This window comes from Cimex lectularius, unplaced genomic scaffold (genome assembly GCF_000648675.2).
Source record: "Cimex lectularius strain Harlan isolate CLEC.00 unplaced genomic scaffold, Clec_2.1 scaffold80, whole genome shotgun sequence".
Taxonomy (NCBI): Eukaryota; Metazoa; Arthropoda; class Insecta; order Hemiptera; family Cimicidae; genus Cimex; species Cimex lectularius.
This window is the reverse complement of record NW_019392709.1, coordinates 173604-188474: the sequence shown is the minus strand read 5'-3', so window position 1 is coordinate 188474 and position 14871 is coordinate 173604. Positions and strand designations below refer to the sequence as shown.

At 36.7% G+C, this 14871-nt stretch overlaps 1 protein-coding gene across 3 annotated transcripts in view; it reads left to right on the top strand.

Moving 5' to 3' along the window:
* LOC106662054 (A disintegrin and metalloproteinase with thrombospondin motifs 9) overlaps nt 1-14871 on the top strand; it is a 221703-nt gene that overhangs the window by 135480 nt on the left and 71352 nt on the right. The gene's annotated exons all lie outside the window — the stretch shown is intronic.

Genomic DNA, 14871 nt, shown 5'->3' with positions numbered 1-14871 from the left:
GCGGCGTGATATGCTCCAAATTAACTATTCATTCTAGCCATTGAAAAAATATATAGTCAAATTTAGTTTGTAAAACAGTGGTAGATGATTTTTGGAAAATATATTTGACATTTGAAGAGTCCTAGCTGAATTATTATCTTTAGTATCTCTGTTACGCCATTGACTTTCGACTTTTGTTGAAAACTTGACATATTTTGTTTAAAATGATCGAGTGTAGATATATAAACGCTTATTTTAAACAAATACGAAGTGCGGTTTATTGTGTTTTCCTCGATGGAAACTGTGAAAACACCTTTTAGTCTTTGGTATGGAATGGTATGGTAGAAAAGGATACTGGAAGCGAGGTTTGCACTCCCCAGGCACTGCAGCCTTCTGGCTTATTGTACCTTCCTAGTTCCTTAGTTCAGTGCGATAGACTCAATCGTCCTCCTTAGAAGTATGAGGTCTTTGACTATCGCTGCTGCAATTTGATTCCCTAAGTTTTTTCCTTACGTTAGGTTAAATCTCCATTGAGCTGTTGTTTCGCAGTCGAAGATGATGTGAGTGGCTGTTTCTTCCTCCTCATTACATAATCTGCAAATGGGATCATTGTTGTGTAGACGTTTTCTCAGATGCCATTGACCGGTTAGTAGTCCTACCACTCCTCTGAGTTTGACCCTCTCCAATTGCAGCAGTGCTTTTGCCAGTCTCGGTGAGGGTTGTTTCATCATAAGTTTACTATGTCTAGCACCGCTAGAGTGTTTATCCACTTCTGCTTTTGATTTGCTTGGATCCATTCTGCGATGGAGGATTCTACATTTGTTCTTGTAATCCCAAGAATAGGTTGGGGACCTGTATGGTCTTGCAGATCCTCCTCTGGCCAGTCTGTCTGCTTTCTCGTTACCCAAAATTCCCCTGTGCCTTGGCACCTAAGATAACATCACGTTGTTGTGTTGTTGGAGATTTTGGATGCATTCACTGACTAATTTTGATGTGATTCTTTTACATGCTAATGCTTTAATGGCTGCTTGGCTATCCGGTCATATGAGGATTTTTTCCAGTGTAACCTCTTTTAAGATTTTCCAGGGCACAGTCATTGATGGCATGTATTTCTGCTTGAAAGACCGAAGTGTACTTCCCTAATGAGTTTGATTGCTCATGTTTTGGGCTTGTACAGAAAACGCCTGATCCGGTTCCTTCGTGTGTTTTGGAGCCATCTGTGTGCCATATCATTGAATCTGATGCGCTCTTGTGTTCTTCCTCTCCTTTATAGTCCATTGAGACTTTGTAGGAAGTTGTGAAGAATGTTTTCGGGATCATGTAATCAGTCCCCATTTCTAATAATGGGTGTCTGATTTTGTTGATTATGGTTGTAGGCCCGAATTGTTTAGTTCCTTTCCAATTTAATTGTTTCTGGAACCTAAGTGAGCTTTTCCTAGCCTTCTCGTGCATGAATATTTCCAGATATATGTTATATAACTTTTGTTACGACTTAGAAGCTGAAATCTGTATACAAAAAAAATCCATGTCTCGATTTATGATTTCCGTGATTATATAGTTTTCTTAAACGCTTCATTCTTGGTGATAATCCAGGTAAAACTTAATCAAGCTATGAGTGAAATATGTAGTTTTATTTGTTTGGATTTTAAAAGTGAAATATAAAAGGCCGAAGAGAATTTTCCTTCCCGGTTTGTCTATGCTTGTCGAAGGATCGATTGAAGGCGAATGTCCTCATAAATCCCTCCATCATTCGTTAACAGATGTGATAGAATCAATGTATCAAAGGGCCAAGTAGATAAAAAGGGATGTCGGCTCTTTTCTTACGAGGTTTTAATTTGGATCAACCACCGATTTTCGCCGGGTGTTTATTTAGGAACCGTTTCGGTCCAGGGCGAAACTGGGGATCGGCCTTTCCAGATTGACCTGACGGATGGACGAAATCCAGACATCCCACTGACCCGGTTGGTTCCCAAACTCCGCGATTATTGTAAACTGGGCCGAAATGATTGTTTCTCTGAAAATACATTCGCCGTTGGAAAAAAAAACCGAATAAAATTCGTAATTATTCCAGTTTTAAACTAACGTTGCAACAAAAAACGAAAATTCTTGGCTAAGCAATCAATTTATTTTGTCTGTTTTTAACAATTATATCATTTACGCAAAAAATAAAATTTATTACGGTATTCACGCAACCGCCGAGAAAAATATGTTAAGCGATTTTTCAGGACTGTCAGGCATTTTTTAAATATACTAAAATTAATAGGTCTGGTTACTCACATGAGTTCTTGATCCTGATCAGTAACGAATACATATTGATAAAAAAAAAAATACTATGAAATTAATACGACAACCAACAAGCAAAACGTTAACACTTTTCTGTACGAAAGGAATATAAGAATGAGAGAGAAAGAAAATAGATGTAAGTTTTGTAGATAGGAAGAAGAACGAAGAACAGAAAAGAATAGGTAAATACTTGGGTACAAGGAAGAGAGACAGATAAGAGAGAAAGATATAAATAGATAGAATATGGATGATTTGGGAATCAAAGGAACAATATTGTAGATTGATGGAGAAAAACAGTAAGAAACAAAGTGAGAATATTTAGGTAAATAGAAAAGGGATGAGATAGACAAAGATATAGAGAAAGTGTGTGCTTGACAAAAAGAAAATGTATGTATGAAAAAGAGAGAGAGAGAGAGAGAGAGAGAGCGAGAGAGATGAATGGACCTTTTGTATATCAAGCAGCACAGAGAAAAAGAGAGAAATGGACACTAAGGGAGAATATTAACAAAACCAGTGATATATCAAGAAGCACATTTAACGAAAAGTTCATAGTCCAGGAAAAAAAACTTTGCGTATGAATATAAAACATTATAAAACAAACTTAAAAATCTTTAAAACATGTACTACCTCTTCTAGCTCTTATTGCACAATCTAATGTTCTCGGCCTAATAACTAATCCTTTAACCATCTCAAGAGGGATTTTATCCGAAACCTAACATAACACTCGGCTCATCTAAGGTTTTAGGCGTTTTACGATACCTATCGTCAAAGTTCGTCCCAAAAGAGAAAGAGAAAGAGAGAGAGAGAGAGAGAGAGAGAGTGACAGAGACAGAGACAGAGAGAGAGAGAGAGAGAGAGAGAGTGAGAGAGGGTGACGGAGAGAATAAATGGACTTTTGGTATATCAATGAGAACATATGGCATAAGAAGAGAAAAAGAGAGAAAGATAAATGCATATAAAAGCATATATACATTGATGCTGTGTGTGTGTGTGTGTGTGTGTACTACACAATTGTTATTGGGTATGTGGTCCTTCAATGAATCATACACTGTATTATACAGTTTCCAAGCTTGCGGCTCTATATTTGGCCTTCCTCAGGGCACTACACCAACACAGTAAAATTTAAAAAAAAATTTGATTGCAAATTCAGTTAATTTACAAATGTATTAACATTCAACTTACATGTACGATGTCCTAAATAATAATAATAATAATGTAATAACCATTTAAAAGTCAACGATTTTTTAAATATACCTCTCTACACGTTTTTATCATAAAATGTCAGGTTATAATAAGTATAATTACTATTCTCATTATAACCTGACATTTTGTGTTAAAAACGTGTAGAGAGGTGTATTTAAAAAATCGTTGACTTTTAAATGGTTATTACATTATTATTTTAATTTAGGACGTCGTACATGTAGTTAAATGTTAATGTTATCTCTATGTTTGTAAATTAACTGAATTTGTATTCAAAAATTTTTTTATATTTTATTATGTTGTTGTAGTGCCCTGAGGAAGGCCAAATATAGAGCCGAAAGCTTGGCAACTGTATAATACAGTGTATGATTCATTGAAGGACCACATACCCAATAACATCCCAAACCAGATTATAATCAGAGTTGGTCGATAACTGAATAACCTCGTAACTCAGAAATGGTCGATCCTATCAAAACATTCCAACCGGTAAAACTGGCCTAAAATAAGCTCTAGAATCAAATTGTATAATAAAAATATGGGATTCTCACATAAAATTACAAAGTTAGTGTCATTTCCCAGCTAGATGAGGAAGTTACGCTATTCTTAACTTAGAGTAGACCATTTGGACTATAGAAGTTATACAGTTATATATATATATATGAGAGAGAGAGAGAGAGAGAGAGAGAGAGAGAGAGAGAGAGAGAGAGAGAGAGTTTGTATGAATTAATATATCATGTAGCTAAATTAAAAAAAGAGAAAAATGGAGGAAAAGTGAAAAAGAAAGTGAGTGAGATAGATAGAGAGGGAGAGGAAGAGGGAGATAGGTAGACAGAGAGGGAGTGAGAGAGAATGAAGGTATGAAAGAATGGATGAATGAAAGGACCTTTGATATATCAAGGAACTCACTTTTGTAATAAAAAGTGAAGAGTACAGTAATATACGGAAACATAGAGAGAAAGGCAAGAGGCCGAGAATCAAATTAATTACATGACATTTGAAAAATGGCAAAAAGGAGGGGAAATTCAAAAATGTGGGGTTGAGAAGGGAAGTTAGTGTCCGTGTGGATCGAAGTCACAATAGCTCAAGTGGTAGAGCAGCGGCGTATTTAGCCGAAGGCCGTGGGTTCGAATCCCGTTTGTGACACTGACTTTTTTATCTCGACCAAAACCTTAATTAAAAGATTAATTAATTGAAAAGAATTTATTTGGTCAAGCGGACGACGAAACCTAATAAATCGAGTAAATTTATATGAGTTTTTCATATTAGTACGTAACATTCCATGCCACTAATCAAACGAAAGCTTACTATTTGAACTAGGAAAATTATTCTAGAAAAGACTTACACGAAAGTAATATTTTCAGTAGTTCATCCTTTTTTTCATCTATCAATTTTGTGCAATGTTATGACAATGTTTAACTCAAAGGAGATAAACATTTCATTTTCAGGGTGTTTGTTCGTGATATTTCTTGTCCGCTGAGATTTGTTTGAGGAAGGATCTTCAGTTTTGACAGCTGGGCCTTCACTGGCCTTTAACTTGACCCATTTGTCCTGTACTGAAAGTATCAAGACGCAATAGGATTAGCCTCCTTGAAAACATAACCGAAACAAACCTTTTCCGTTTATTTTTTCTAAAACTAATCAAGAAAGTCAATATGTTGGTCAAAACAAAGTCATGTTGGTTGATTTGAGTCTGCCTATAACTTGACATGTTCGTGTATGCCATAAAGAGTACTTCATTTAGACTGAGTTACAAGTTCATGAGGCATTAAAACAAGAATATTACCTCGAAGGTTTATTGTATGAGGCATAAAAATTATTTTACTGACAAATAAACCGTTAAGCTTTTATAGTTTGATTCTTTCCTATCATCCTCTGCCCCTCATTTCTGGTTTGTATGTTGGTCCTGGGTGGGACGTCGAAATTAATGTATAATTCACAGTTTTCGTGGTCCGCTTAACCAATTAATAACATTCAATTAATTAATTTAGTTGAGATTAAAAAATGGCAAAAAGGAGGGAAAATTAAAAAAAAAGGTGGGGTTGAGATGGGAAGTTAGTGTCACGATAGCTCAAGTGGTAGAGTAGCGGCGTATCTAGCCGAAGTTCGTGGGTTCGAATCCCGCTCGTGATATTGACTTTTTTTTCTCCACTAAAAACCTTAATTAATTGTAATGTATAATATTTTCTTGTATTAATGTCAGTTTGGATCTTTCGACTAATTGTCTTATTCAGCATTTTGTACGCTCTAGCTTTAAAATGTCCAAGATGAGCTGAAGATATGGTTGTGCATCACGAGTTGTGTTGTTTTGTTGTTAAGTGTAAAAATTATATACTGTGATTTTTGTAGGTTTACGTAGAAACCTTAAATCGGTAGAGGTTGGATTTGGAGGGATGATGGTCAATGGTTATATGAAACGAATTGTATCGGTGGCTTAGGTGAGAGTTACCGTGTGGGATGCAATGTGCGATCATCTGGGCAAATTTTGTTAAGGAAGGAAGTATGTTAAAAGAAATTGAAATAAAAGAGGAAGAGGTTGATCCCATGACCTGAAAATATCCGTGCTATGATGCTATGATTTGATGTGGAGGGTCCTTAAACTGCATGAATTTGTCGTTTCATTTTTGCCTTGAGCTGATTATAATAGTTTAATTTTGGTCACCAATTTTCTTTTGACGAAACTGTCTGTAAGGTTTCTTGTTTTTTTCCCCACTTTTATTCGTTGTTGAATAATTTCACGCTTGTTCGCTTCACAATCGAGCCGGGTTCAAGTTAGGCTGTTTGTCTATTTTGCCGGCTCACTGACATCGAGAGAACGTTGACGTTGTTCATTCCGATTTTATTGAAAAACCTAAACCTATTTTACCTAACATTACATGGAATTTAATCCATTTTACATGTTGTTTTTGGCTTTTAATTTTGTTTTAAATATTTGATGGCTGCGTCAATGACTAAATAAATCTAAACTGCTCAAAAATGAATGGTGATATTGGTAATTTATTCTTATTCTATTAATTTTAATTAAATCAATTGATATATTCTTCTTATTTGGAGAAAACCAAATAGAAAATGCATACCAAAAACAAACAAATGTTAATTCTCATTTTTAATAACGGATTTACTTAAGAATAGTAAAGATGAAGATTACTCATTTTGTAAAGAAACATTTTTTCTCGTCTTTTCTTTAATGCAGTTGTATTTTTGTTAACCATGGAAAGACATCATCTTGAACCAGAAATTGGCGATATTATTGTGAGAATGAGTCGTGGAGGTCACCAAGTGGATAGGCAGTTGGCGTGAGAGTAGAAGTGCAGAAAATATTCGATACCAGTACTCGATACTGGTATCGAAAGAAATATTCGATACTACTCAAGTATCGATAGAAATTATTCGATACTAACGAGTACTTGCTCATATGAGTACTTTTTCGTTTATTCATAAATGATCATCTTAGTTGTTGACTTTGGTTAAAATACTTTTCTGAAAATTTCTTTTCAAACATTTGAAAACCAAACAATCGTTGATCAATTTTCCCAAAACTCGATAACGATAAAATTGAAATATCAATTATATTCACTAGTTTTCGTGGTCCGCTTGACCAATTGATTCCCACAGTATTACCCAGAGTTTATAAGATGCCAACGATTCAATTTTCTTATTAAAATAACATCATGCCTTCTTTTGGGAGACTTTTTAGGGACTTGAAGACAAAAACATTCTATGAGAAATTACTGAAAATGAAAGTGCGAGGTACGATGCGGGAAAGAATTACCAGAATTATCAGCAGAGTTACCAACCACCAATTCAAAATCTAGATTAACTTCGTTGATATACGCCGCTAGTAGGCGCTCTTAACAGTAGCTAGTCAATTCCCAGTTTGATGAAAGGTAAATAACAAGTAATATTACTTGAACCCTCGACAAAAAATCTATTTGAATATTTTTTCCGATACTACAAAAAGTATTCAATACAGTACTTGTATCGAATGACAATGTTCGATAGAAAATACTCGATACTTCACTCATATCGATTGGCATCCACATCACTACCTGTAGGAGGCCTGGTAGTGGATCTCAGCGCTTTATGACGCTATGGGAGGACAGAAATATTGACACTGCTGCAAGATGGAACGCTATCCATAGTGCCTGGCAGATACTAAATGAAGTACAAGACGTTTGGCAAGGCCAATGGTATGTGGGCAGTTGGCCCCTTTGAGACGACCTGCAGCAACAGCCCGCCACCAGCAAGTCAGAAGAATATGGTGCAGCGAGCGCCTAGAAGAGAACACCAATTGAATGCTGTTATGTGATGTCGCGTTTCTGTCGTGTATAGTGATAGCTGTCGCCGAAGAGTCTACCGAGAACAAGGGATGCTTACAATGCCCCAGTTCCTGCTTCTCTCGGTGTATTGCTTCCCGTAGGTCGTCCTAAAAAGGACAATGAGGATCTTTAACGTCCGCTTTTCGGCCTTATCAGACGTTTTGATTCTCAAGATGAGAGTTGACGCACTTCCGCATACGACAGAAGGGTGTTACTGCCGCAGCTTTGCTGTAGAGGCAGCTCAGCCCCGAAGGCCCAAGACAACCTGGCTCTCCGTTTGCCCATTCCGAGTGGTCGGGTCCGCATTAACCATCAAACCGTATTGTGCGCACAAAGGGCTACCTAAGCCGAAATACATCAGCCTGGTCTCCCGTGCACTCCCTAGATAGAGAAGGCCACTTTACCTTCCGGAGTAGTGGGGCTTCCGTAGCGTAGAAACTACCAGATCCGCTTCGGCCGCGGTTTTGTTTAAAGAAGCATTTCTAACCATCTCCTAGAGGTGACCGCCTACGGTAAAAGCCTCCAATCGAGCTCAGCCTACACCTACGTGCAAAGCATACTCGAGTAGGAGCAATGCCGACCCGAGGCCGACAGTACAGCTTGTGTTTTAGAGAGGTTTCCAAGCCCTCAGGGCTACACCATTATTTCGAGCCCTTGAAACCAAGGGTTGGGAGGGGTCACAGGAAGTCATGAAGCAACCTGGAGTGAGAGAGGGACGTGGATGAGGACACGAGGTACATCTTTCTTGGGCCCCGAGCCTTAACCACATTGTACCACAAGTCGTCCTCGTAGTTCCACATTAAGTGGGCTACGACTTCCTGGGTGGATTCTCTCGGTGCAGTTTGGAGGAGGTGGTGTAATAGTCCGGGCTGGTATTTACTCTGGAGGACGAACTGGACTCCTTGTTTTTGAAGGCAACCTTACCGCAGTCCGATACTTCCATGAAAATATCGAGGAATCTATCCCTCAAAATAGGGATCTCATTGGCAGAGTTGTTTATCAATAGAAAACCTTGGAATTTCCTATCTGCCGCTTCCCCCGTTGTCTCCAGAACTTAATCCCATAGAGCACATTGGGATGCATTGCAGAAAAGCCTTTTCGCTCACTATCCGCAGCCAGTTGACCTGCAACAACTGAGTGCAGCGTTCCATCTATGGAATTAATTTCCTTATGAAATTAGTAGCAACCTTATTAACATTATACTTAATAGAGGCCAGAAGTTTTAGTTAACAATTAATATACAGAGGACATTACACATGATATTAATTGCTTAAAAAATGGTTGTGTCCAATAAACAAAATTATGGATTTAAAACCTTTTATTTTGTTATTTTTCAAAATCCCTTAATAAAATTGTCGTTCAGTAAAAAACATAACAATGTCTAATAAATTTTAATAAAATTTATAGTACAAATAAAATAAATACTAGAAAATTGGCAATATTGCTGTTCATTTTTGAGTAGCTTATATTGATATTTAAGTTTATTATGTTCGTACTTAAAGAGTATAATTTAATGATTTTTTTTAAATCATAAAAGATATGAAATACCTAAAAATTACATAAACAAATCTTCATTAAAAATTGTTAATGGTTGATGTGATAAAAAGCAAAAACTGACAGATTGCGTAAATTTAACGGGGCTCTAGTATTTAACATAATTTGAAGAGACAATTAATCAAACAGGACATAATGTCGGCGGCAAAAATAAATTCGTCCATTCGAGGTCGCCAGTTAAAAAGTAGACGAGACAACTCAGACAAAAAAAGCCGTGGTGAACTATTTCATTCATTCGTGTATATATATATATATATATTTTTTTTTTTTTTTTTAAACTCTCGTGTTTGTGCGAAGTAAACACCGTTGGCTACATTTCCCCCTGAAACCCGTACGCTTCCTAATCAAATCACCATACGAAAACACCACTCGGAACGGAATACACAATCCGAAGGAAAATAGACCAAAGTAAAAAGAACCCGGATCAGTTCTTTATGGAAATTGGGCCCCATTACGGGCCCATTATCATAATACGAGCATGGATGAATTGCGGTTTGTTTGCGGCCAAATGCGGTAGCCTCGGGACTGAAAAATATAAGTACTTTATTAACAGAAACCGATCCCGAACCAATTGTATAAGTGGTAGCTTTGCCTGTCGAATCGGAATCAATGAATTAATAATTCCGGAATTAATCGGAAAAAAATTGTAATCCCTGCAAATTAACATATTCTATTAATTAATGAATCTTTATTTCAGGAATAGGTTGAGATAAAAAAGTCAGTGTCACGAGTGGGATTCGAACCCACGTCCTTCGGTTAACTGCACCGCTGATCTACCACTTGAGCTAACCACTCGGACACTAACTTTCCACCTCAACCCAACCTTTCGAATTTTCCCACGTTTTTGTCATTTTTCCCCGCTCGTGATACTGACTTTTTTATCTCAACCCATACCTTAAATAAAGATTAATTAATTGAAAGACATTACTTGGTCAGTCGGACCACGGAAACAAGTGAATATTCTATTAAGCTGATAAACATTACTTGTAAATTAATTAATTAAGGTTTTTAGTTGAGATAAAACAGTCAGTGTCACGAGCGGGATTCGAACCCACGACCTTCGGCTTGATACATCGCTACTCTATTACTTGAGCTATCGGACTTCGATCCTCTCGGGCACTAACTTCTCATCTCAACCCCACCTTTTGAATTTTCCCTCATTTTTGCCATTTTTATCTCAACTAAAAACCTTAATTAATTGAATGATATTAATTGGTCAAGCGGACCAAGAAAAATAGTGAATTACTTGTAAAATTTAAAGCTCTTCAGTTTGTCTGTACAGAGAGTTTTATTACATTTAATTACTATTCAATGTATGTGGTATTTGCACGGCTTATATAAATTAGGTTTTTCCCTCCTTTGTAGTCGTAGTCTTTTGAGCTTAAACTTTCTTATATCGTATCCGATCTCTACTACTGTTTTTTCTGGAAGATTTTCGCGTCAATAAAGTACAGAATTCATGCCAGAATTGTGGTATCGCAGTCTTCATTGCTCAGCTTTTGCTAGCATCACAGTATTTTTTCTAGCTATTAGAGGGAAGTTACTCAGGATATGCTACGTATCCTTAGACATAGTCGACATGGGTCATCTGTTAATAGAGCATATTAGTTGCCACATTCTGCTCTGACCAACAAAACCCAACCTACACTATACAAGACATCACTACGACCACTGGACATAGCGAATGCACTCCTTCCATTCAACCAAAACATTAGACAATTTGTCAAAACACCACCACCTCGGATGGCACCCGTATCCGTACACCCGTTTTCTAACCCGTATCCTATCTAAGCAACCTCCAACATTGAGCTTGAGAAAGAGTATTGCTTAGTTGCGTTCCTGGATGTAAAAACTTCAAATTCTTTCTACCCTACCCTTATTATTTTATTCTGGAATCCTGTTTAACTGACCGCTGCTTCAGAGAGATGCGGCATTGAACATTCAGATGTCATACTTATACGAGCTAGGGTCGCACAAGGGAGCGTTCCAGGCCCTATAATGTATATTGTTTACACTGCAAACTTTCCAATGCATCCTTACACCATCTAATTACTACCTTTACGAGATGACGCCGTAAATCTTTCTTCTAACCCAAATATAATCCAAGCAACATCCAAGAACACCTTAAGAAAGAGTATTGCTTTGGTGCGTTCCTGTATGTAGTCGAGGCTTTCGATTGGGTCTAGCACCTAGGCATTCCTTATTAACTTGTCCCGGAATCCAATTTAGCCGACGTAGAAGTGCAGCATAATTTGATATCAGACAATAAGAGCAAGGGTCACACATTCTTGGTATACACTCATTGATACTGATTGTACACACCTCAAAACAACATTGTAACACAACCACCACACTTCTTGGGACAAGAATTTCTTGGGCCTGGTGTAAAAATGGAAGACTAACTGAATGAAGAAAGATGTACGCAGTGAACACACACATTGAAGACACTTGCCTTCCACTGTATATCATCAGGAGCTAGATTTCCACTTAAGACAGATACTAAGGACTGAACCAAGACGTGAAATCTACACCCAAAACTTAAGGAACAACTTCCAGAATTACGAAGACTGTTAGGTTTAAAATATGTCGTGGCCGTCAAAAGCCAACTACCATTATACTACACTATGTCATTTGGCAATTTTGGATATACAGAGAGGAACCTCCCCTTAAACAACTTTTCAAAGATACGCCACTAAGCGCACTATACACAACCACAACGTTCCTTTTGTCAGAAACCTTCTAAGTTCAAGCACTAGTTCCAACCCAACCGAACTCCAATGCCTCTCAATGCCCGGATGGATCGAAGTCACGTTAGCTCAAGTGGTTTGGGCAGCAGCGCATCCGGGCCATTTTTTTTTTTTTTATTATTAAATTCATTACACTTCGTGGTCCGATTGACCAAATAACATATTTCAATCAATTAATTTTTATGTAAGATATTGGTTGAGATGAAAAAGTCAGTTGTCACGATAGCTCAAGTGGTAGAGCAGCGGCGAATTTTGCCGAAGTTCGTGGGTTCGAATTAATCGGTTAATTTTAACCAATCCAACATTTTTCGAAAACCATGGTGAAGGTGAATTGATAGAATACACCGGTTGTTTGTTAGGAGAATCCTATGTAATTTTACAGTTCTCAGAACACCCTAGATAATCGAAAATGGCAACGGAAAGATTTAAATTGTTGAACAATTGGAAACATAAGGATCACTATTTTAAGCGCTTATTTATCCCAGTTTTTTATGTTGCCTTTCCCCAATCCTCGGCCGTCGGGCGAAATTTACTGTCTGAACTTAATTTCATCGGCAAATTGATTTGGCCACAGTTTCAAAAACATCGAGACCGAAATAGCATAATGTCTTTAAATGAGCAGTAGAATAATTTTGAAGATAAAGTAATAATTCATACAACCGACTATTTTTGATTATGTTTTTGTCTATCTAGGATAATTGCCGGAATTTTTTAATTTAATAGTTTAATAAAAGCTATAGGCAAAAGGTATCGATTATTCCGCAATTTTCCCTTTTTGTTCGCGTTTTTACTGCTTTTTCTCATCCCAAAAATGTTACTACTGAAAAAAACAGATTATGTATTTTTACTTCCGAACTGTAGGAACAATTTTCCTCCTACAAATTTAAAATTTCCATTCTCATTTTGCGTTTCAAATCCTTTTGAAAAATTTTATTATATCCCTCCATTGTTCTTATTTAATGTGTACTCCTCCAAAATTAAAATTTCCACTCGCATTTTATGTGCCAGACCTTTCTGAATAAAGTTTTGCTTCCAAACTACCGAAGGTAGGGAAGCCTGAAATTCATGCTGGGAAATGGGAAAGTCGAAAAAAATTTTGTCACCCAAATTCAAAATTTCCACTCGCATTTTGCAGTTCAGACTTTTCTAAACAAATTTAGTTCAGCGCCTGTCTGTCTGTGGTCAATTCCATGTACCCGGGAAAACTCCGGAACCATAAGGCCATTTTTTATGAAATTTTCACGGATTATGAGGGTTGCTTTCGAGATAAGCCCTATGAATTTTATAACAATCGGATGACCATGCTCAAGCGTGCAATCTCATACACAGTTGTATATCTGAAACCATTACTGCGGGAAATTAAACGTGAGGAAGCTTTACTCCCCACCAATTTGGCTGACGTTTGTTAACTTAAATTTTTGCATTGAAGTTAATGATATACTTTCGAAAGATGATGGATCGAACATAAATATAAAAATCTTTATGTAAGGCATTGGTTGAGATGAAAACGTCAGTGTCACGAGCGGGATTCGAACCCACGTCCTTCGGCTAAATATGCCGCTGCTCTACCACATGAGCTATCGTGACAAAGTGGTAGAACACAATTTTTTTCAGAACTTGTTAAAAAAGGTTGTTTTATAAAAACTATGTCCGCTACATGGTTCAACTATGTAAAAACATTGGTGTACATTATAATGAAATAATAATTTTTCTTCTTAGAAATAAAAAAATACATTAATTTAAAGGTGAACGATATTATTAAAATTAATTAAGGTTTTTAGTTGAGATAAAAAAGTCAATGTCACGAACGGGATTCGAACCCACGACCTTGAAGTCATGATAGCTCAGGTGGTAGTGTAGCGGCGTATTGGGCCGAAGGTCGTGGGTTCGAAACCCGCTCGTGACACTGACTTTTTCATCTCAACCAATACCTTACATAAAGATTAATTAATTAAAAGATGTTATTTGGTCAATCGGACCACGAAATCTAATGAATTTAATAAATAAAAAAAATTTAATTAAAAAATAAATGATAAAAACACACAACCTTTGGTTAATCGTATTTCATAAAATTGAATATTTTATATGCTCATGACTCTTGTCGCAGTTGTTTAGTTTAACAGTTTCATAAAAGCTATATCAAAAGTTATAGATTTTGTAAATAATTTTCACCTTATCTTCGACATTTGCATGTTCATTCCCACCCTAAAATGGTAATACTAAAAAAATCGATTATGTACTTTTTGACTTTAATTTTCGAATTGAACTTAATACTATAGATTAGAAAGGTGACAAATTGAACATAAATAAAAAAATATTTTCATAAAAACATAAATGCCAGGCAGAAACACACACACATGCACTACAAAAGTCTACAAAATTCCTTATCAACCTTTGATTGTTTATATTTAACTTAATAAAAAATGTTGAAGAAGTAATATCATAATACGTTTGGGTATTTTGTTTTATACCGAATATCTCGTACTCGCCACGCCCCGAACCGTTGCGTTTTTAAATAATCCCAGACAGACTCGAGTTGTGGACGAATTTTGGCAGATCACCAATACGATTCAGCTCTCATAGTTCTTGGCGTTGTTATAGACGGCGTTTTTTGGATTTTAGCCAGCCTTTCTTCCTACAGTCAGTTCACTGCATTTCCTTTTTCCTAGAAAGGTCCGTTTCATTCGGTCAGGAAAGCGAATTTTGCTACACCGCTGTTGCCGAAGAATTAATCCACACAACAAATCACTTAAGTGAAGCCAGAAATCGACTACTAAAAACAAAGAGACGTT